Source organism: Crocodylus porosus, unplaced genomic scaffold (assembly GCF_001723895.1).
Source record: "Crocodylus porosus isolate Cpor-Errol unplaced genomic scaffold, CroPor_comp1, whole genome shotgun sequence".
NCBI classification, from domain to species: domain Eukaryota; kingdom Metazoa; phylum Chordata; order Crocodylia; family Crocodylidae; genus Crocodylus; species Crocodylus porosus.
Window position 1 is genome coordinate 99,694,306 of NW_017728943.1, and position 23,582 is coordinate 99,717,887.

Genomic DNA, 23,582 nt, shown 5'->3' on the forward strand with positions numbered 1-23,582 from the left:
ATATATATATAGTAGCAGTTCATTTTAATCATAGAAAAACATGGATTTGGGGTTTTTATCAGAGAATTTGGGAATTTTAAGTGAAGAAAACCACAATCCTATGTCATTTGTATATTAAACTAATTTCAAGTTTCCTTGTAGAGATAAATGTGAAAGATTTGGTGGAACCATTCTACCCCTCCAAGTTTAACAAAATACCTTATTGTTAGTCTTGGAGTCATAGGTACTATCAGTGAAGAAGCTGGAAAATTCAAGAATCAGAGGAAAATGATTTTCAATAGCCGACACTATTATACCCATTTTAACAGGGCAGTCTGTTCTTTTAAGAGGGAACAATTAGCCCTGTTGAGAGTCTGTAGGGCATTTGCAGAAGCAGAGAGATTCCTGCTAGAGCTTAAAAAGCCTCCCAGAAGAGTGGAGAAGGAAGCTGTGAATGCAACTGTTTGTGACAGGAAGGGGATAATGCTGCTGTGCTGGGAACCAAAACCAAAGGGCTCTGCAGAAGAGTGTTTTTGTTGTTTGTATATTTGTTGGCCTGTTGATGCACTTGATACTAGCCGGTGGTTTAATTTAGCCCTCCAGACCTAGGTAAAATGAGCTGCACTGCTCCAGTCTGGAGAAGCTAAGGGGATGGATCACCATGGTTGTGTCCATATCTAGGCAGAAAATGGTTCACAATTTCTAAAACTAAAGGCAAAAAATATGTGACATTCTGAATCAAATTTTTAAAATGCATGCTTAGTTTGAAAATGAATTGATTTGTAACATTTGGCTTCTTTAAAAATTATATGCCTGTGTCCCAGAGAGAGAAGTTCTACTAGCATAAACACTAGTAATTGAGTCACTGTCTGACATCAGGCCAATGATATTTTATAAGAATCAGAGTGGCTGAAATGCTAAATTTAAACCCTTTGATTTATTTGCTTTCCACAGTGATCTAAAAAAAAAATACAGGCTCTTTCTCCCTCTCCCATAGGTAGCTAACATTAAGGTCAATTTCGTCTGAGTAGAGTTAAGAAAAAAGATTTGAATTTTTCTTTTAAAGCTAGGTATTAAACATAAAAATAAACTATATAATTAGAGTGTGTGATTACTACTCTAATCATGCATGGAGACCATAGATAGACTGTAAGAGGAAAAATCAATTTTCTTCTGTTTCTTGATTTCATGTTGTGCAAGACAACTCATTCCTGTTTATTATGTGGAAAATGTTCAGCCACTTGAATTTTCTCCATGACTGAATCCACTTAAATTTTACAGTAAACAGTATACCTTATGATTTACAGTGTTGCCAGAAACCCTGTGTCTATTAACTCTTATATGGAGCTTCTTGCCTATTATTCTGTTATAAATAGTTTCTTGATCCTTCTAAACAGGTTGGTACTTTTGGCTAATGCTTTGAATAACTGGAATCAATCTATGCTGTTCTCATGTCATATTCTGTCTTTCTTTTCAGAAGAGTGTACGTCCTTTCTTATCACCTCTCCTGCCCCCCTAACTCTCCCTACCATCTCCTGAAAGCCCCTTAATCCTTCCTTTATAACTGCAAACCTAGCTGTAGTGAAATAAATCATAATTTAAGGACAGTGTTTAGAGTATCAAAGTTGGTAATTGGGAGCAGCCAGTTAGGAATCAAGGGCACCTATACACGTGCATGAAGGCTGCTCCGACACATTATAAATACAGTGCATCTGACACAGTGTAATTATGGCTGGAGTGTCATAATTACCATGCTCCAGCTGACTCCAGTGTCACATGTATTAATACCCCCATGCTGAAAAATTGTGGCAGGGGTGCTTTAACTAAAACTCGTTGAATGAGCTTTAATTAAAGCGCCTCTCACTGCCATTTTACAGTGTGGGAATGCTGATACACGTGGTTCTGGGAGCAACTCTAATTAAAGCTCCTGTCCCCCGCCACCTCCAAAAGCATGTGTATAAATGCCCCAACTAGTCAGGCCTCAACTACATGTTATACTGAAGATGTGATTAACCATTTAATTATCTGGCCACATGTTCATAGTAATGGTGTAATGAAAAGAGGAATAAACTACAAAGTTATTCTGCAAAATTTGTGTGGCTGGGAGCCCTGTCAGCCGATCAGAACTCCCAGCTCGGGGTGGGGGGGTTTTCTCATTCACATATGCTGGTGTTTATTGAACCCAGTGATCATTATGTGGTGTCACGGGTGGCGAATGAGGGAGAATTTGAAAACCAAGCTAAAACAGAAGTTGGAAACTAAGAGCAAGCAGAGCAACATATCCATGTGGAAGGACACTGGCCACTTACAGCCTGTGTCCTTAAATTACACTGAACACTTACAGTCTATGTAAATGGACAGTTGGTCATGGAAGTTTTACAACCTCTACCTGCCCTTCTCTTGTCAGGCAGTATAGCAGGGAACTGGAGGGCGTTCAGACAGCTGTTTCAGCGGTATCTAGCAGCTATAGGGGCTGAAGAGAAAAAAGGTTAAAAGCCAAATCCTCCATCTTTTTCATATTGTGTGGAAGAAAGTCCTGGCTGTTTATAATACTTTTAAGTTAAAAAAAAATCAACATACGATAGAAAGTGTAATACTATCCAAATTTGAGTACTGAATACCAAAAAAAGAATGAGATTCTTGAAAGACACAAATTTCTTATGTGCAAATGAAAAACAGAACCAAATGGACATCAGTTATGTTAGTGAACTAAAGGCACTGAGTAAAAATTGTGTGCTTTTTGGGAATTTGACAAAAATCTCTGATTAGAGATAGGATTATTTGTGGCATTGCAGACACTGCTTTATAAGGAAGGCAATTGAATGAGGGAGACTTGTCCCTGGAAAAGAGTATCCAAATGTGCAGGGCAGCAGAAATTGTGAAGGCCTAGGCTGCAGAGGTGAATGCATTGAAAGGCATTGTCCATTAAAGAGGCATGAAAGCAGGCAGCCAGAAACCACTTCACAGACTACAATTTTCAAAGAGCATACTACAGCAGAGAGAGAAAGAGTTGACATGCACCACGTGTGAAAGACAACATGGGCCCAAACATGGTGCTGGATTTAACTATTACAGGAGGAAACATTTTGCCAGATGCTTCAGATCCCAAACACAAAAACCTCAAGTGCATGCATACATCAGAGGGCATACCAAGAGAATTTTATATAGATATGGTAGACGCAAGCACATTCAATGAGAAGGACTGCATTTTGCCAGTGGAAGTTGAGGAATGGTTTCATTTAAATTGGACACTGGAGCTAAGGGTAATCTTTTACCAGAATATGCATACAGGAAATTAAAATTGAGACCAAAAGTGAGCCCAATAAATGTCAAAATAGCTGTTTCTATTCAAGAACGGATATACCAGTGCAAGGGACATACATTGCTAGCATACAATATAAAAGTAAAGTATATTAACTCCAATTCATTTGCGTCTGCCAGCTTGTGAGAAACTGAATCTAGTTAAGAGTCTGCTTCTATATAAGAAGTCACAAAATTCATGCCTCTTGATGATCCTCTTGGGCATCGTGCCCCAGTCTTCTTAGGAAGAAGCCAGTTGCTCCAGAACACAAGAAACAATCATGCCCTTACGGGAAGAAATGTACCTATGGGCACAATGCAAATACCATTATACAGAAAGTGGAAATCAGCCACAGCTCTCTGTAACTAATGAACTAGGGCATATGCAGACAAAACAAAATTTCCCCTTATGTCAATGCACCTGCATTTGTGTTTGCATGACCCAGGATTTCCCGCCGCTTTAAAGTCCATTTAGCACCTTAAACTAATACTACTCAGAGATGTGCGCCAGGTACAGAAGCACAGTTGCTATAAGTGCAAGTCAGGCAGATCCCAGTAAACAGGTTTGAGTCTAGCCACAATTGGAAGAAAAGCTTCCCACCAGAAACAAATCAGAAACTGGACCTGATGCTTCTTTTCTCAGAGAAGTGAAACCTCCTGAAAAAAATGATTCACACAGACTTATTAAAAGAGATGCAGGTAAAGGGGAATAGAAAAGTGTGTGGAAAGACTCACTACAGAGTAAAAGTCTAGTAATCTCTCCTCTGTAGAGTTTAATTGATTTTTGTGTTAATTGATTTTGTGTTAATTTCTTTTTGTAGTTTTTTATTAAGAGGGAAGGGTAGTGCTGGAAGTTGTAATTTAGAGACTACAGAAGTTGGTAATTGGGAGACAGTCCCTCAGGGAGCAGCTAATTAGGAATTAAATCGGAGACAGACACATGGTCTTTAGGGTTGCTTACTGCTCCACAGATTAAATTGGGTTGTTCTTCTCATTTGTTGAACCTGGTGATCACTTCACTAGCTGCCACAGCAACTTTTTCATTACTAGTAGGCAAATGTCCACTACTCACAGGCATTTATGGCCTTTACCCTTCTGATATAGCTTTCTTCTGCACTTCCCCGCAGAGAGAAGAGTCAGAACCTGGCAACAAAAAGGAGGAGAGAAGAAATGGCTTTCCTTGATATAATGGAGGCAGAACCAATCAGACCTTATGCTATCACAAGTTCTAATTTGGCCTCCTGTCCCATCAGGCTGTCCCAGGCCTTCCTCCAGTAGTATCTGTGGGACCCATTAAACGGTCACAAGCTGGCAGAGGGTAGATTCAGGCTGGATATCAGAAGGCGCTACTTCACAGTCAGGGCGGCTAGGATCTAGAACCAACTTCCAAGAGAAGTGGAGCTGGCTCCTACCCTGGGGGTCTTTAAAAGGAGGCTGGATGAATACCTTGCTGAGGTCGTTTGACCCCAGTAATCTTTCCTGCCACAGCAGGGGGTTGGACTTGATGATCTGCTCAGGTCCCTTCCAACCCTACAAACTATGAAACTATGAAACGCAAGTTATCTGAATGGTCTGTAGCTCATTCCCAGTCTGAGGCTTAATGCTTCAGTCCCAATGCACTTGAACTGGTGGGCCAGTTTGGTCCGCTTTTAACCAAGGCAAAATGCTAAACTCAAATACAACTCCCTTTGGCAAATCACCAGGGTGCTGGTGCTCCTGGACACCCCTGGAAAAACTATCACAGCTTCCAGACTCCTCTGAGCAAGGCAACACTCTCTGGGGCTTCTCTGCTGCGAGCCACTCTTGCTCTCCCATGAAGTTATGGCCTCTAGGGCTGGAGACTCCTTCAAGCCTCCAGTCTGGTGTGCAGACTTCTGCCCTATTCACTTTGCCCCTGCTAGGGCTTGGCTGATGCTGGACTCTGCACTTCATCCTCTAGGCCAGGGGTTGTCAACTGGGGGTATGTGTACCCCTGGGGGTACTTTAAAAGGTTCCAGGGGTACATGGGGGTGGGTGGAGATGGAGCACCACCACCCTGTGCTGCTGCTTCACAGGAGCAGGACTGGGGAGGGGTAGGGTGGGGTGAGAGCAGAGCCGCACAGACTCTGCACTGCTGCTGCTCCACCGCTCGCCAAGCCTCTGCTCTGCATCTGGCCACCCAGGGAGTATACTTATTAAAAAAGGGGATGCTGAGGGTACATTTATTTAAAAAGGTTGCAAACCCCTGCTCTAGGCTCCTGGGGCTCTCCCTCACTGCCAGTACAGGACACGCTCCTATAATGTCCGCCACACTGTGTCAGTGAATCTGCAGCTGGCACGAACTGACAAACTGGGGCCTGCCTACCTGGGGTGCTTAATCCTTTGCCTATGGGCCTGATCTTGCCTGTGTTGCTGTGTTATCAGTCCCTACTAGTCCAGAAATTTTATGGCGGGAAAGCAGTGGTACAGCTGTTGCCAAATTTCTGAACACTTGGAGAGCCCTGGACCCTATATGCTGGATCCAGGACCCAATCCCAGTGCACAGGGCTAGTTGGGGCAAGGGGGAGAGTGAGGGTGGTACCCGGCCCCAGGGCCCAATCATAGAATTATAGGAAATCATAGGGTTGAAAGGGACCTCAGGAAGTCATCTAGTCCAGCCCCTGCTCAAAGCAGGGCCATCCCCAACTATATTATCCCATCCAAGGCTTTGTGTAGCCAGATCCTAAAAACCTCCAAGGATGGAGATTCTACAACCTTTCTGAGTAACCTGTTCCAGTGTTTTACTATCCTCCTCATGAGAAATGTTTTCCTAATATCTAACCTAAACTTCCCTTGCTGCAACCTGGGACATTTGCTCCCTGTTTTGTCATCTACCACCACTGCCACCAATCCCAGTTGTGGGGGTGGGGGGAGAGGGGAGCTGCGAGGTGGCAGTGCAAGACCCTCAGGACACAATCCTGGCACATGGGACAGGAGGGGGAAATGCCGGGGCCCAAGACCCAAGCATAGAAACTCCCTGTGTCACTCATCTGGCCCATGGGGCCAAAAAGTCAAGCACCACTGGTTTAAACCATTACTATCACAAAAAATATGTTGCTTATATAAATTCTCTGGGTACTCCTTTGGATAACCCCAATAAAAGTACGTAAGTAAAGAACTTGCTGTAATCCTGAATGCAACTGGACAACTAAACAGAAACGCTGCAAACCGGTAAACATCTTAAAGTGTAGTTCTGTTCAGAAAAACAAATTTAGCACAAATACCTTGTAGGAATCCCTTGTCAAAGTATATTGTGGACCCCTCAGTGACATGTCATTAGTTGCTTTTCCTTGCTACCCACCCTATTGTTTGCAGGCTCAAACTGGATTTTGTCCTGGCACCTAATCCCCCATAAGGAAGGTTTTGCAGACCAATTTCTGTCTTCACTGACACTTATGAGCTTTGTATTGCCTACACTGGGATTGCATGGGTGCAACTGATTGGAATTTAGTATACAACTCTGTGGACAATTCACAACAAAGTCCCCAAAAAGGAGTCACTGTGCTGCAATAAAAGGATTGAAATTCACATGACACTAAATTGGAATCCGGGTAGTTGCTGCAGACAACACTTTCACAACAGCTGTACTGGTATCTCTGTTCCTTAAAAAAATATTCAGGAAACATTTGTCATTTAAATTTCATTCTGTGCCATTGCATTATCTTCAGTGGAACTGTAAGGAAATACCAACATAATGCAAGCATTGCCCAGGGTTCCTTTCAGTCTCCATTTCAAGGTTATGTTATTTTAATTCTATTTCTTAAAGTAGTAAACATCATAAAGGAAGTTTATAATGCTGGCAACTAACTTCAGATTTAGGTTACTTAATGTTTTCCTGTATAAAAAGATCCTTTTGATTTGTTTAAGGTGAGCTAGTGCTTTCACAGTTTACAGCAGATTTATGACATTTGGAAAGATTTGGGGCTAGACAAATATATTTTTTTTGTCCCATGAAGCCCTATTTTCACGGTCAGCTAATGTATAAGCAACTAAAAATATCACAGTCTTCTTTTGTATTCCTCTGGATAATTCTGGCTGCCTGCTAGAAAAACAGCCGAATGCAAGCATTCTAACCAGCCGGGATCACAATGACACTGCAGCAGCCCTGGAAGTGCCTGGGAGCTTTTGTAGCCATTCTGGGGTGAGTAAAGGGTTGGGTTGGACTGTTTTTCTAAGACTGTGTGTCCCTGACCTGTCACAGAGGGCGCTGACAGATGCATAGCTCTCTGCTCTAACTCATGGCACTTCACAGAAAGGGCCATGAGTTAGAGAAGCCCCCTATACCAGGAGACATTTGCTGTTGGGGGGGGGTGGAAGGGATCAAGCTCCAATTTGGAGCCAATCCAGGAGGAGCTGCCTGCTTGCAGCCTGTCTCCCCTAGCCTTTCCCTTTCTCCCCCTCCCCCTCCCCCCTGAGCACTGGTGCTGTATGCAGGTTGGGAGTGGGGAGAAGGGAGTGGAGGGAGCTGGGCTGGGGTCTGCCCAGCCTGAACTGGAAGGGGGCATGTGAATTGGAGTCCCCCGAGGGTTAATTAAATGAGGGTTAATTTGTCACACAATTGGGCACTTTTAAAGTGCTGTGCAGTTGTGCACTTCTGTCAGGACACAGCTGTAGAGTGCTTTCAAAGGGCTGATCACACAGCAAATGTCACTTCTGTCAGTGCCGAGAGTTCCAGCATCTCAGTATTGACCTGCTCCCTTTTAGCTACAGGAAGAAAGAGGAAGAGGAAGCTGAGCTGGTCTGTGTTTACTACAATCACTAATTTGGCCTCAAACATGGGGCAAATAGCCCATTCCTCTCTGACAGTAAGTTTTCTCTGTAGCCAAGTAATATAGTGAATTGTGTAGCTCCAATAGCAGCAGTCCTTTCTGCAATGCAGAATATTCAGGTTTCAAATTCTGCCAGGGATATGTGACTGGAGGATTGTTGCAGTTTTACATAATAAAAATCAGTCCCTTTTCTGTTTAAAAGTACCAGTGTTTGTAGCCATGATTGAGCAGAAAATATGTGATAAGAAGGGTCTTTTGGTGGCATCATTCATTAGATCAACTGTATAGTTGGGAGGGATGTTAGCTTCTGCCCAAAAAGAAGGGCTTTTTGTGCTTGAAAGCTTATCTAACATCTTTCTCAACTATACATTTGGCCCAATGAAAGATATGTGACCCCCCCCAAAGATAAACACCCATCCCCCAATAAAAAACAAAACATTGTTCCTCTAAAAATACTAGGAAATTGCATACCAAAAATCTTTAACATCTTTAAGATTCCTATTGAAGAACTCAAAAGATAAGAAATGTAAGAAGTATGCTTGATTATGTATATGCATCCTTAATTGATGCCCCTTGCTCATATATTGTATGCTATGCTTTAATTATACGTCACTTCACATACTTTTATTTCACAGGAACCCTGCCTGCCTCAGTGCGTAGATAGAGATGGAGAGGTCAAAAATAAGGGTGGGTAAGCAATTGGACAGATAGTCTTTCAGGTGTTCTACATTGCAACCCATTTTTAAATTAAAAGTAATATTTAAATATAGGCTATGCAATGAACCAGAAAATATTAGAGATATAATAATCTACTCAAGTTGCATCCTATCTAATATCTATAATGATGCCAGCAAGATACTAAGATTATACTTGGGGAACCACTTATAGGCACAATTACTCATGCACTTTTAAAATTCAAGGTTGTCTTCTCTTCTTTCATTTACTTGGAATGTTGTTTTCTCCTTATTAGTCAAGTTAATCAGGCTTGTATATTGTGCCTGAAAGCTTGTCTGTCATCTCTCCCAACTATACAGTTCAGTTCTCACTGTGCCCAATTCCTAAGAGCAAGATCATACCCTATGCAGTAAAATCTCACACAAGACAATAGAAACACATCAAGTTTCAGTTTGTAGAAAGTTCTCTGAATCATACTATTGGGAAGAAAGAGTAGGGTTGTAATGTGACGGAGCTTCATCCAGCTAAACTTTTGCTTCTTTAAGTATCCATGGTCAGGGCTGAAGTATATCAAAATACGAAGGTATGCTCAGTGTTGGCTGTTGTATGCTCTGATGGCTACAGGTATGAATGTGAAGAGGCAGGTGGAGGTAGAATTCTTTCAGAGCTGGACTGTTCCAAGATCAGGAGCGAGAGGAAGTGACGAAAAAAGCCCTGCTTCATATTTTAACATTGGCTGAATATCTTCAGTTTGTTGAACTGATGTGCGGTCAGGTCTTCAGATAACACGCAGTTACATTCCAGTCACATTTTCAGTGGTTCCTTTGTATCAATGCAAGGTTAGCTAAAAAATTCTTTCTTTGCAAATAGAATTTGCAGTTCTAAAGTACCTATGTAATCCCAAGATCTGAAGCCCTACGTATAGGCAGATGCTGCTCTGGATGCAGCTGCTTGAAACAGCATGGATGTGTGAGAAGGAAGGTTTGCTTGGTAATATTTTTTACTAAACCAACTATACAGTTAGGAATGATATTAGATGAGCTTTTGGGCACCCTTATTCAAGTGCAGGGGGAATGAAAGCAGCCAGGATGCAATTGCCCAAATTAGAGTATTGGATGAAATTCCACAAACCATTCCTACTCTTGCAGAAAACACTACACAACAACTTTAGTTTTAGTCTCACTGAAAAGCAGTTGCCTTTACTACAGTATAAGATCTGCTAATGTCATACTCGGACAGTTGCTTACCACTGACTCAGACCATAAAGTTTGAGTAAGATAACATATTGGGTAGAGGTGCAACAACACATTGGTCTGATATTGGATCAGCACCAATATAAAGAAAATTGAGTGTATTGGAAATAAGCCTGATGTGGCCAAAAATTTGGCCAATATATGCTTGTGCATGCATTTGGGCTATATTAAGAAAAGTGGCACTTGCAAAGCATGGGAGATGATCCTTCTGCTCTATTCAGCATGAGTAAGGCCTCACCTTACTGAAGCACTGTGTTCAGTTTTAGGTATGTTTTGGAAACATGACACAAGGAAAGGCTAAATGACCTGGGATTACTTACTTCAGGGAAGATAAAACTGAGGGGGAAATTAGATAAGAGTCTCCAAATAAGTGCTCATACAAAGGATGGTGATAGATGATACTTTGTAGTCTCAGGGTTCAGGACATGGAGCAATGATCTTAAATTTCATCAAACGAATTTAGGTTAGATATAAAGACATTTCACACTGTGCAGTAGGGCTGTGCAAAGCTTCAGTTGCTGATTTGATTCGGCAGTTGAAACTCTGAATCCAAATCGAATCAGGAGACCCATTAATCTCTCTGAATCAATTCAGAAAGATTCAGAGAGATTCGATGATTCGGCCATAGACACGGCTTTATATGTTTTTTCTATGTACCTTGAAGTACCAGGCATGGCTTTATCTATGGCTGAATTGCTGAGTCTCCGACTCAGAATCAAATCTTCAGAATCAGATTCAGCTAAATCAAATTGCAATAGTGATCCAAATCAGCGAATCAAATCACTGCCCCCTGAATTGGGCCAAATCCAAATCGAATACTGCCTGCTTCGCACATCTCTACCGTGCAGGTCATTAAGTATTGGAACAGACTATCTAGAGAGGTTCTAGAATCTCCATTTTTGGCGGTTTTTAAGAGCAGATTAGACAGATATTTGTATAAGATGGTTTAAACAGGGATGATTCTACCATGAGCAGGGAGTGGGACTGAGATCCCTTCTAGCCTTACTTTCCCATGATTCTATGGTTCTATAAATTCACTAACTCTGCTTTATAGAGACCTTGCATTTCTTTTGGGGGAGCAGAAGGTTTCCATCCATTGTCAGGTTTGTTTTTCCTTGGATAATAATCTCTGATTCATAGTTTGCCTGGATAGAAGGCTATGGCAACTATCTAATTTGACCTTTGGCATAGCTCAGTCATAGTATTTCAAGCACTAATTTTTGTACAAGGCCTAGTAACTTGCAGCATCTGCCATGATAGGAGACTGAGAAGATAAAACTAACTGCTATCTGTTCTGGAAATCTTTTCAGACACGATTCTTTTTTTATCTGTGGCAAAACAAGACAAACATGTGACAGAGTACATATGAAGAGGCTGGCTAAGGGCGCAAAACTAGTGCAAGCCATTAAGTTTTAAGTCATGCCCCATTCACAGCAATTACTCAGTCATTAAGGGAATTGTGTGACCTCATCCATATAACACACATTTAGAACTCTGGTTGGATTTGAACCATAAATAATTCGATCAACTTCATTTGACGAAGCGGAAACAAAATCATGGAAAATCAAGTGCTCTGTTAAAAATGATACCTTGGGCCTAATAAACCCATTAGAAAATGATGAACATAATCCATAATAATTGTTTTGGAAGAAGTCAAACCCATTCCAGTACAGTTAGGGGTTTGATAAATGGGAAGCTAAAATACAAGGCCAAATTCTCTGCTATTTAAATTAGCAGAGCTCTACTGACTGCTATTTGGCCCTTACTGCATTTAATTAAGATCTGTCTCTCATTCTTATATTGGGAAACTGAAATTAAATTTAAATTCTCTTGCATGATAAAGGTCTGATTTTGGTTTACACATGGCTATTATTACTCAGCTTCCTGATTATTAAGGTTTAGTAAGAACATTAGATTGCAGTAAGAACCAGCTTGAATATCAACATATAGTTCCTATCAAATCTGAGTCTTAGTGTAGAATATTACAAAAGCTCCTTAAGCAAGAAGAAATAGGAGAGTTCAATGAGTATAATTATTATGGGCTCAGGCATGAGCCAATTGCTTACTGGTGCATAGGGACTTCTGGGCTGGCTACCACATCATCAAACCTTTTGGGGGAGAGAGTGGAACCTCAACAAAACCCTTTTCTTCCCCTTCTTATACAGGTGCATAAGGAATTGGGAAGTCAGGGATAGATAGTGAGTAGCTTCATCTCCTGAGGCTCCAGCTGTTGCAGAATGGGAATAACCAGGAGAAGGCAGAAGGTCCAGCAGTGCAGGAACATCAATATAATAATATTATAATATAATGCCCAACTCAATTTATCAGCCAGGAGGTGGAGTCCTACTTTTGCTCCCTTCATCTGAGAGTAAATTGCTGGCAAAGTAGCAAGGCCCGTTTGAGGTTCTGCGGAGGATAGGCCAAGTAAATTATGAAGTGCGCCTAGTGATGAAATAGTGGGGGGGTCACAGGTATATGATGTTAACCTGCTAAAGCTCTAGCAGGCATGACAGGCCTGTACGGCTTTCATGTGGTTGCTGGGAGCTGATCTGGGGAGTTCATAACCCCCACCCCAGATCTGATAGCTGGCCTCCACCTAGGGGAGGCTTTGACCCCAACTCAACTGGCAGAAATAAAAGTCTCACTTGAAGAATTTAAAGAGGTGTTTACAGTGGTGCCAGGCAGAACTACACTAATCAAACATTGGATCATCCTCAACCCAAAAGGCTGTGCATTTCCAAAGGGAAACTCAAGAATTCCAGCATGGCTGAAGGAAATGGCAAACCAGGAAATTGAGAAGATGTTGAACTTAGGGGTAATAGAGGAATTGGTCAATGACTAGAGTAGCCCAACTGTATTGAGGCCAAAGCCTGATTGCACCATTTGGTTCTGCATTGACTTTTGCAAAGTTAATGCATTTTCAAAATGTGATGTTTACCCTCTGTCCAAAATAGCTGAAATGGTATAGGGGATAGGCGACGCAAAATGTATAACCACCCTGGACTTGACCAAAGGGTACTGGACCCAGTTTCCTGGGAAATCACCACCTTTGCAATGCTCTGGGCACTCTAATATTTCTGGACTCTAATTTTTGGTCTCCATGGAGCTCTGGTGACCTTTCAGTGTCCAATAGACAAAGTACTCTGTTCACACTGGGCATATGCAGCCACCTAGCTGGACGACATGGTGATATTTGCCAATGTGTGGGCAAACCACCTCCAACAGATGAGAGAGGTATTATGGTCAATACAGGTGGTTGGTCTTACAGCAACCCTGCTAAATGCCACTTGGGGTATACAGAAACCAGGTATCTGGGATATATACTGGGCAATGGCAAAACAAGGGCCCTAATAGACAAAGTAAAGCCCCTGGTGGAATCGGTGGTGCCCACAACCAAAAAGCAAGTGAAGTAATTTTTGGGCTTAGCCAGTTATTATTGGTGATTTATCCCATAATTCGCTGTCATCACAGCGCCACCAGTAACCAACCTGCTGTGAAAGGGAGCCCTGCAACAGGTTCAGTGGTCACCTGAGTGTGAGGGACCGTGTGGGATGGTAAAATTTGCAGTGTGCTGGTCTTCCACGCCTGGACTTAGTCAAGGGATTTATATTACAGACAGGTGCCTCAAAGCAGGGCCTGGGGGCTGTTCTCTTACAAGAGTTTAAGGATGGAGTACACCCCATCCTGTATCTTAACAGGAAGCTCCTTACCTTGGAACGGAAGTATGCTGTAACAGAAAAGGAGTATCGGGCAATTAAGTGGGTAATGGCAACCCTCCACTACTTTGTCTTTAGGGGCCCATTTCCAGTTGGTTGTGGACCATGACCCATTAACATGGCTCAGTGCAGTAAGGGAGGCCAAGTCCTAGTTGACAAGGTGGTACCTGTCCTTGCAGCCTTTTGATTATGCCACCATTCTGGGTCTGCACATGCAAATGCAGATGGGGGTGGGGGGGGAGATTAAGGAAATGGAAGAGTGTACTCTAGACTCTACTCTTGGGAGGAAGGATGTGTAACAAGATGATGCATGTGTCAGGAGCTGGAGCCCAGCTGCATGGGGTTAGAGGGTACTAGCCTACCTGCTTAGGAACACTAGGCCAGCTGACAGAGATGATTAGCTGGGCTCAGGGGAAGATGCAAGTTCCCAGGAAGGGAAGCTGGGAGAGAGAGGAGGCTGGTGCGCTGAGGGAGAAGCACAGAGCCTGGGTTGTCTCTCTCGCCAGGTCTGAAGAAAAACCCTAAGATTTAATTGTGTGTTTGTTCTTTGCACATTTGCTTGCTTTGTTTGCTGTGGTGAGAAGCTTTATGTGTGGGTGATAAATGGACTGGAACTAAGAGCTGACAGGCTTTTATGAGGAAGCTGGCTTCTGCGTCTGCCTAGGGGAGTGTCAACCCACTACAGTATTCAAGGGGGCTTCATCAAAGACGCTAGGCCTAAAATAGACAAGAAGATAACTGAGTCTGATTTAATGCTGAGCCAGTGTCCGTCCTCCCTAAGAGAAGAAGATCCACTGCTCGCACCCCATGATGCCAAGATTTTTATGTTTATTAGAAATGCTAATGAACTAGAAGAGGGAGGGATGGTGGAAAAGGGTAAGGGGATGACAACTCAGGTAGTTAGAATAATGGTTAAGCAGCCTTTTATCCCAGCTCCAATTGGTGTGAACTGAAAGCTGTTGCCTCTAGTGAATGCCTATTTTAATTTTAGGTTTGCATGCATTAGGAGTAACATGAGTGACCTCAGTACTGGACTTCTACAAGCGCAATGGTTTTCGTCCTGTGTTCCGCAGGCCCTTGGAGGTCCTCAGACTATGTCTAAGGGGTAAAAGATGACTATGGTCAATCAAAAGTATGTGAATACCTACACTTACAATTCAAAGGGGTCCACACCTCCATTTGAATTTTTTAAGGGGGCCAGAAATGAAAAAAGCTTGAAAACCACTGTACTAGCACATACCTGGTGTGGCTAGACTCAGCCCTATATGCGTATTTCTTTACAAACATGAAGACGGCAACAATCTTTATGTGGTCATCCCTCTACTGAAATATAAAAATCCATCAGTAAATGATGGTATTTCTTATCTCCATTAATTCTCTGGAATTTCCCATTAACATGCCCTTGCCACCTTATACTGACAGAAGGAGTCAGAGATACAGCATGATAGCCATCGGTTCAGGCTGTAGCTGTATGACTGACAGTAGGAAACTCAGATAGGCATCAGTTCCATTAGTGTGCTCAGCAAGACACAAGCTTTATGTAGGAATTGGAAAAGTCAAATTTTTAAATAGACAAGTTGAAATGAAGTCTCAGTCTACATCACATTGGACAGGTGTTCACATCACAACTGGCACTAATTGGCACCTTTACTCTCTCTGTTTCTCTCTTTTTATATGACTCCCATCCCTGTATTATCCAAACACCTATTAGCAATCTCAGTGGGGATGTGCAAGATTGAATGGAGAGACTGAACTGATTTCTTTTGGCTGTTCCTCAATGTCAGTGTTGACATTTGTTGGGAAGGAGTTTTACATTGCTCTTGTCCACGTTGGATCTTTTCTGTCACTAAAAAGGCATTGCCATTTTTGGGGTCTGTCAATCTGAATGTTTCTCATGCATTTAAACAGAAATCAGAGGACAGTAATACACTGCGTATTAGTAGCTCTAGCCTTATAAATATGTGCATCGGTGGTAGCTGTCTTTGCCTTTTAAGGTGATTACTACATTTTCATAATATGTATCACTTGCTTTTGTAAAATTTTCCAACACGTGCAATGTTATTTTTTTTTGCTATTCATAAATCGCAGGAGAATTATATGACCGTTGCCAAGAGTAAAGATAGAGGCTGCCACCTTCAAAGAAAAGCATGCCATATTTTGCTGATTGTATGCATTCCTAAATCTCTGTCATAGGGCCAAGAAAGAAGTATTGCACAGGGAGGAAAACATAAAGACGTAGGGAGGGAGGGGAGGAGGGGAGAGAAATGGGGACACCCTGTCAGAAAGAAACTACATTTGATTCTTAATGAAAAGGTCCAATTGGGGCACAATGACTTTAAAGTTTCCTGTGATGTAGCTATATATTCTAGCTCATTGGCCATTGGGGGTATCACTATGAGGCTAATACCTACCAGGGGTATGTCTGACCGCACAGACTTCAGTCAACACCAGGAAATTGCTAGTGGGTGGCCTGCCCAGTTCTCAGAGTCCTTTAAAGAAATAAACTGCTGTGATCATAAAATCCAATTGATTTCAATCCCTCAGTCACTTAGAAGGCATCAACTGCTGTTCTCAAAGCCCCAGATTCTCATTTCAGTTTGATTAATACGCTTTTCTGTCATCTTCAAGATAACATCGATAAAATAGCATCTTGCCATTCTGGCAGAAAAGATAACAAACATTTCTACTGTTGTTCCAAGTGGAATGCCAACTGCTGCTAACATTGTTATTGTTCTTTTCCGATTGCTATTCCCTTTCCTGGTTCAGTTATTGTTGTTCACCCTTTCTCAGCAGATGTTAAAACTCAGTCCCTTTGCCCCTTGAACCACTGCCTCTCACCCTTTCTTTCTCTTACTGGAAGCATTTTTTATTGCCCATGCTGAGATAGATACCATCATTTTTGGTACATTTGTTCAGTGCCTGGCATGATGGCACTCTGACCATATTTGCAACACCGACTCTACATGAATATTGCTAATAATGGCAATTTTGATCATTCATAAAATAAATTCGAAATGTTATTCATTCTTCCTCACGGAAACTAAGATAGCGATGAGAAAGAGCCCTTTGTCATTGCTATTTGGTGGGACAATGTACAAAAGTTCACTGGCCCTGATTCTCACTTGGGGTTCTGGAAACAGCCATGCAGCAATGCCTTTAAGTTACTTTTGGGCTCTTGCATCCTGGGTTGGTTGCGCCCACAGTCCACTAGTTCAATGCCAACCTGGTAGCTGTAGTAATTTATGCTGGCTCCTAATGGCCCTGAGATCAGCTGGGGATAATAAAGATGCAAGAAAATCCTGACTATGATCCCTATTAATCTATCTTTGCAGTCCTCATTCCTATAGTATGAAAGCGTCTCACTAACCTTGATGGATTTTACATTCACAGTCCTCTGGTAAAATAGAGTATTATCTGTTTTATAGACAGAAATGAAGCTCAGAACTGGATAAGTGACTTTTCCAAATTTACACAACAGTGTGTCTGAAGCTATAATTGAACAAAGGTCTCCTGAGTTTCCTGCCAACGCTCTAACCAACAGACCATTCTTGTTTTCCCAATATCAATCACTGAGCAGCAGGGAGGAGTTTCACTAAGGTGATCTCCCACTAGCTACTTACTCTGCTTTTAGGACTCTTTGGGCAAGTCTACATGTGACACTACAACACCATAGCAATGTGCTACAAAGACATAGTGTCCATGGGCATCTACACGTGACCAGCAGCTATTTGCTGTAGCAATGTGCTCCCCCGGTATAGTGCACCACTTCGACAAGTGGTTGCTAAAAATAAGTGTGTGCTGCACATACGGTGCAGTACAGGCTGTTACTGTGCCGTGATTTAGTACTTCCGAAAGGAAGTAGTAAATCATGGTGCAGTAACAACATCGCCATAGCAGCACATGTAGATGTGCCCTTTGAGTAGTCGTGCAACATAAAAAGGACACTGTGTGTGGAAAAATATGGCCCTTCATTTTGGTATGACATGTTCTGCAGCAACCCATATTCCTACTAACGACTAGGACTATTCCCAACAATGATGCAGTGCTTAGCAGGGGGCACTGGGAATTAGGTTCTCTGGCTTCTATTCCCACTGATTCCACCTTTTAGCTGTGTGAACCTGAGGATGACTTTGGCCTCTATCCAGTGTACGTCAGGGTTGAAATACATTCCAGCTCTTGGCAGTGGCAGCCAGAAGCCGGAAGGACTGCTGCTGTCGCTGAGGCACAGGGTGGGCTGAAGGAGCTCTTGTCTCTTATGGGGTGGGCTCAGCCCACCCTCTGAGCTCTTCTATAATTCAAAACCTGGTGTACATGGAAATCAATGGAGCTCTTTCCTGAATTAGGACCTTTTTATCTCAATTTATAATCCAAAAATAATACTTGTTGCTAATGTAAGTGTTGTGGAAGCTTTTTTTTCTTTTTTTTTGTAAAGAGTTCTGCGCATTTTGCATTAAATGTGCTATGGACATGTAGTGTTATTTTAAAGAACCGATGCAAACAAGTGCCACATCTTCTCAAACCACTTTGACCTGTTTTCCATTGCTGCATCTATGATGGTACCTGATGCCTTCAGGTCATCTGTGTCACTCTGCCTTCATATTTTCAGTGGATCTCTTTGAACAAAGTTCTACAGGAACCTCTCCTTCCTTGGGTTCAACAGCCCGAATGCCATTCTTCTTTGCCTGCCTGTTACTTCAGTCTAAGGATAATGTTCCCTTGAGAAACACCAGACACTATTTATGCCCAACCTCCAAAATACATACCAGGCACTAAAGCTAAACAAATTTGACTTTCAACACCAACCAAGAGAATGTGCAGAAAATAAAGAATGTGGAACATTAATCCTCTAATACTAAGGGTCCTGCAAAGAGTCTCTATGTGTAAATCCTGATCCTGCAGTCAGATACCTGCATGGAAGCCTCTGGCTTCAATAATCTACTACATGGGTTAGACATACAAGGCCAGGCTCTCAGCTGGGGTGAAGCATCAGAGCTACACCAGTGTGTACAAGGTAAGAATCCAAGGGAAAGATTCTTGTATTCCATGAGTGCAGGAAAATGTATTAATTTACCAGATTATTTTCTCTTGGTCTTTGATCACGTTGCTGGTAACTGGATATTCTGCCCCAGAAACTGTTTGGTAGGCCGGTCTTGTCACTCAGTAAGCAGAAGGAGATTGGAACGTAATAGATGTTTAAAAGTCAGAACTCTTCCCTCTTGAAGTGGCACAGCCCTTGCTGCTTCCCCCTGGGGTTAGCAAAGAAATCCCGCATCTGTCACTGGATACACTACCCTGACTTCTGCTCTCTTTTCCTCTGCTGAAATTCCCGTTCTTACAAGTCTGGGTTTTGTTGTGGTGAGCTGTCCCTTCATTTCTGCTGTTAATAGCTTTCTAAATCTGGTTCTTTGGTGTCATTTTGCTTAAGGTGAATACTTCACCTCCAGCCTGAGCCACATCTGCTTCCATCACTTGTGCGGACATGTTGGAGTCAGTATATGGCAAGTATCTTTCTCCCTCTCTGTCTATTGATCCTCTACTGTCATCCACCACCAGAGGATGTGAGGACCAATCAAGTGACACAACATCCAAGAGTTTACAAGCTGTGCTGTATTTTGTATAGAACATGATAGATAAAAAAGAAAGGCTTTCTTCCCTTTGATGATAATAAGATTCTATGAAGGGATACAGGGTTGCTGAACCCATCCCCAATCTCATCTCTTATGCATCACCCTCCACCGCTAGTGATCCTGCAACTGTTTATATGCCACTTCTATAAGGCAAGCCTACAGTTGTTACACCAGAAAGTACAGGGGGAATGTAACACTCCTTTCCACACCCTTTTTCACATGCTGGGCAAAGGGGACATAAGTGGGCTGTCCTTGCTCACCTAAAATCAGTCAATACAACTGCCCTTGGAGACCATCCACAAGTGATGTAAATTGGTTCAGCCTTCGCGTTGCTCCATTTTACACCAAGCGACTGCTGTGTATCTGGGGAAACTCAAGATCATGATAGCACTAGTGGCATCTCTTCCCTGATGCTTTTTGTCTACAGCCAAGAATCAGGCTTTTTATATTTATTCACTTTATTGAAGACTTATCCCTTGAATTTAGAGAGAGTGTGCGGCTGCCCAGTCTTATCTACCCACCTCCTGGCCCTTCCTTAGTTGCGCCATTTTAAGAATGGCTTTCTTAACTTTATGCAATGCATTCGAAACAAATCTATGACCATGCTGCATCTTGGGATGACGTGGAGGAGATATGAAGGGTAAGATGAGAGAACAGCCACCCAATATGGCAGATGATCATTTAGAGCAATCAACCACAGAGAGCAAAACCAATACCCAGTACACAAGCACTTTTTAACTGGCTAATACGAGAAAGCTATTTCTGGTCTCATGTTGGTGCCACCTGCCAAGTAGTATCTTGCCAGATGCAGAGGAAGCAGTGTCACTGAGACAGCATATGGCACAAAGGAAAGGAGATGGGGTCACAGCTGGGATAACCAAAGGGTTTGTCCTGTCCTGCAGCAGCACCTGCTTAGCCCAACCAAGAGTAAAATTTAAAGTGGCTAAACTGAACATACTGACGAAAGGTTGTCCTCGTGCTTCTACTTGCCAGGTGACAAAAATTCCTTCCTCTTTGCAAGCCTTACACTAGAGCTTTGATGCTTCTTCCTCCATTTTCTGAACCAGCCTTTTTTCAGCATCATGCCCTGCGTGCCTAGGTACTGTGCATGTCAGGAGCTTTTTCATGCATTGCTTAGTGTTTTCCTGATGACCTACAATTCTCAGCAGGCATGTCTACACATAGTAACGCACTATGGCACCATAGCATCCGTTGGCAAAAACCATAACACCTCTGCTTTGTCACTGTAGCACTGCACTCCCTCATTATAGCACATTGCTAGAGTGGTGTACAGGCCAAAAATAACCATGCACAGCCAGCACCATGTGCTGCTTCAGTTGTCTCCCTCCTATAGCATTTCTTCTAACATCATCTATTTTTTCTTAGCTGCTGAATTGTATCTTGCATTCCTTTAAAAGCTAATTTGTCTGAATTTTCTGTTTCCCCTTCTGACTAGTCTTATTCATGGTTCTCCTCTCCCACCTGTACTGCTATAAGTGAAATGCTTAATTGAGTAATTTTGCCTATTAAATTATTTTGCCATCTGATACTGTTTCTCAGAAATGAATGGAAGGCATCTTAATCTGTCACTAAAGTGGCAGGCATCCCAAAAGGCTTCTAGGAAGTGGAATGTCCTGAAATCTTGGTTTTATTGTTGTTTGTTTGCTTGCTTAAATGTTAGAGCTGGCTTCACTGTCATTTGATGATTGCTGCTAATTTCAGAAGAGGGGAAAAAGGAAGGCTAGGCAATGTGTAGGCACTCACCGGTGTCTCAGCTCTGGGTTGCTGCCAACGATGTAAACAAAGTAGTTCAGTAGAGCCCCAAGTACCATAGACAGCATTTTTCTTCTCAGCAAAATCCTTCTGGTTAATTTTGACATGTTTACTAAAATGCCTGGGCCAGAAAGAGAGAGATATATTGGGCAGTTTAATATTCAGGATTATCTATGTAATATTAATAACTAAACAAGAATTTCTGCTGAGTGTCCTGTTTTTTCTACATTTCTGCCTCCTAACTGGAGTCTAAAAATGTACATTAAACTAACCACAGCCCTGCATCTTACCTTTAGGAATAGTGTTCAGTGAAATGGGGAAATTCTGCCCCATGGAAAAATCCAACAGCCCCACATTTCTTTTTGTCCCAAATTAGGATAAAAGGTTAAAGTTGTAAAATGCTTTCACTAAATGACAGTTTTGAAAAATTTAGATCTGGAGACTTGTAAAAAGATTTGCTGCAATTTCTTAATGTTTGCTTTTATGTCATTTCAGTGTCAGACTGCCTTTTGACTGCCCAGACTGCAACTCCCATAAGGCAATGGGCTGATAAGAAAATACACTTGAATGTTTAACTGAAGGGAGTCAAAACAGAAAGTTTCAGGTTAGCTCAGCAAACTCAAATATTGGTCCAACCAATCCCAAACAAAAGATTTCATTTCGGTTCTCTTAAAAATTGCAATTTTTCAGCAAAACTACGATTACTCCACAGAAAATTTCAATTCCATGGATACTATATTTTCTAACAGAAGAGATCATTTTTTAATGAGACCAGAATCAGGCACTCAACTCTTACTTGGGTAAAACTCTCATTGAATTCAATACGAGTAAAAACAGAATTAAAATCTCATGATTTAGGGGTTGTAGGTGTTGAGCCTCCCTCAAGATCTGGCCCCAGCTGATCTAAAGCATCTGAAAGCATCTCTTCTATATTTACAAGAAAAGAGCCAAAAGCAACTTGTGCTTACACAGAGTACAAAGTGAATGCAGTACCATTTTTATGCTCCCGCCCTGGGAATTTTCTTTTGTAATCTAGTGTTTACTATAGTAGCATCTTGCACATTGCCTTGAACAATGGCAATCTTTCTGGAATACTTGTTTTAGTTAAGAATGGGACGGACAAAATGAGCCAGCTCTCAGGATGTAGTACTATTATATCCCACTATACTTCAGGGACCTTGTGGTCATTTCTAGTCAGCCACATATTTTCAGGAAGCAGATAAAGTGAAATTTGATAAGACTCTGGTGGACAGTGCTAGTCCATTAGGAAGAGTAGGGTAGATTGTGCATAATGTGCAGTTCATTACTCAAAATGGAAGTCGAGAAAATATAGACGGTAATTTGATTCTGCTGGACTTTGGTGCATATTGTCTGAGACCATAAGAAGGAGTTGCCATTATCTAAACAGCAGTTTTATAGCTCTTTCCCTGAGTCAGACATGGTATGTAGTTCCTGAGCTGTTATTCCAGCTCTTATTCAGTCTGCTCCTCAGCTCTCCCCAGCCTTCTCTCATTGACTCAGTTCTCATGACCCCAGTGACTCTGCCGAGTTCTTTGAACTCAGATTGTTAGTAATGCTTCTGAGAAGTCAAAGGAATGATCTTGAGACTTGAGGAGGCTGATGATGGCATTTGAAAGTGGGTGGGCATGACTAAGTTGTAAAAGTGTGCTCAGAGCCAACTTACTGCTGCAGGAAGAATCAAGGTGTACAACACAATGCTTAAAGGAGAAGCCACTGTATGAAGCTGATTTTATTCAGCTGCCTTCTTCCTATTCCCCTGTGTAATACTTTAGTTATTTTCCCCTCCTTGCAATCAAGATAGCGAAGAGTACATATTTAAATGCGGGTGGCCAGGATTGAATGGCCATGAAATTTGTATGTGCATTGTTTTGTCTCCAGCTGCATGGGCACTTGCATCTGATTGAAAGTGCAGAATTCGTGGTGCTGAGCACTTGATAGAATCAGAGAAAAAGAAGTTGGAAAGGACCTCAGGTGATCATCTAGTCCAACCCCCTGCTCAAAGCAGGACCATCCACAACTAGATCATCCTAGCCAGGGCTTATTCTAGCCAGGGTTTAAAAACCTCCAAGGATGGAGATTCCACAGCCTCTCTGGGTAACCTGCTCTAGTGTTTTACTACCTTCCTGGTGAGAAAAGTCTTCCTAATATCCAACCTAAACTTCCCTTGCTGCAACTTGAGACCATTGCTCCTTGTTCTGTCTCTAAATGAATTTATTTTAAAAAATCCCACTTAGATATACTTTCCAGAAACAGATTACTGAAGCAGGGATTGTTGTACATGTTTGTCCCATATCTGACATTACAGATTATGGACATTTGACATTAATATGCTTCTGTCCAAAAAAGAAAGAAAAACAAAAGCAAAATTATTCTTTGAATTAAGTCTTATAGCATTTCTGTGCTTCACCCCTAGGCCATTTTACTGACACAGAAATGAGAGATCCTTGCTGA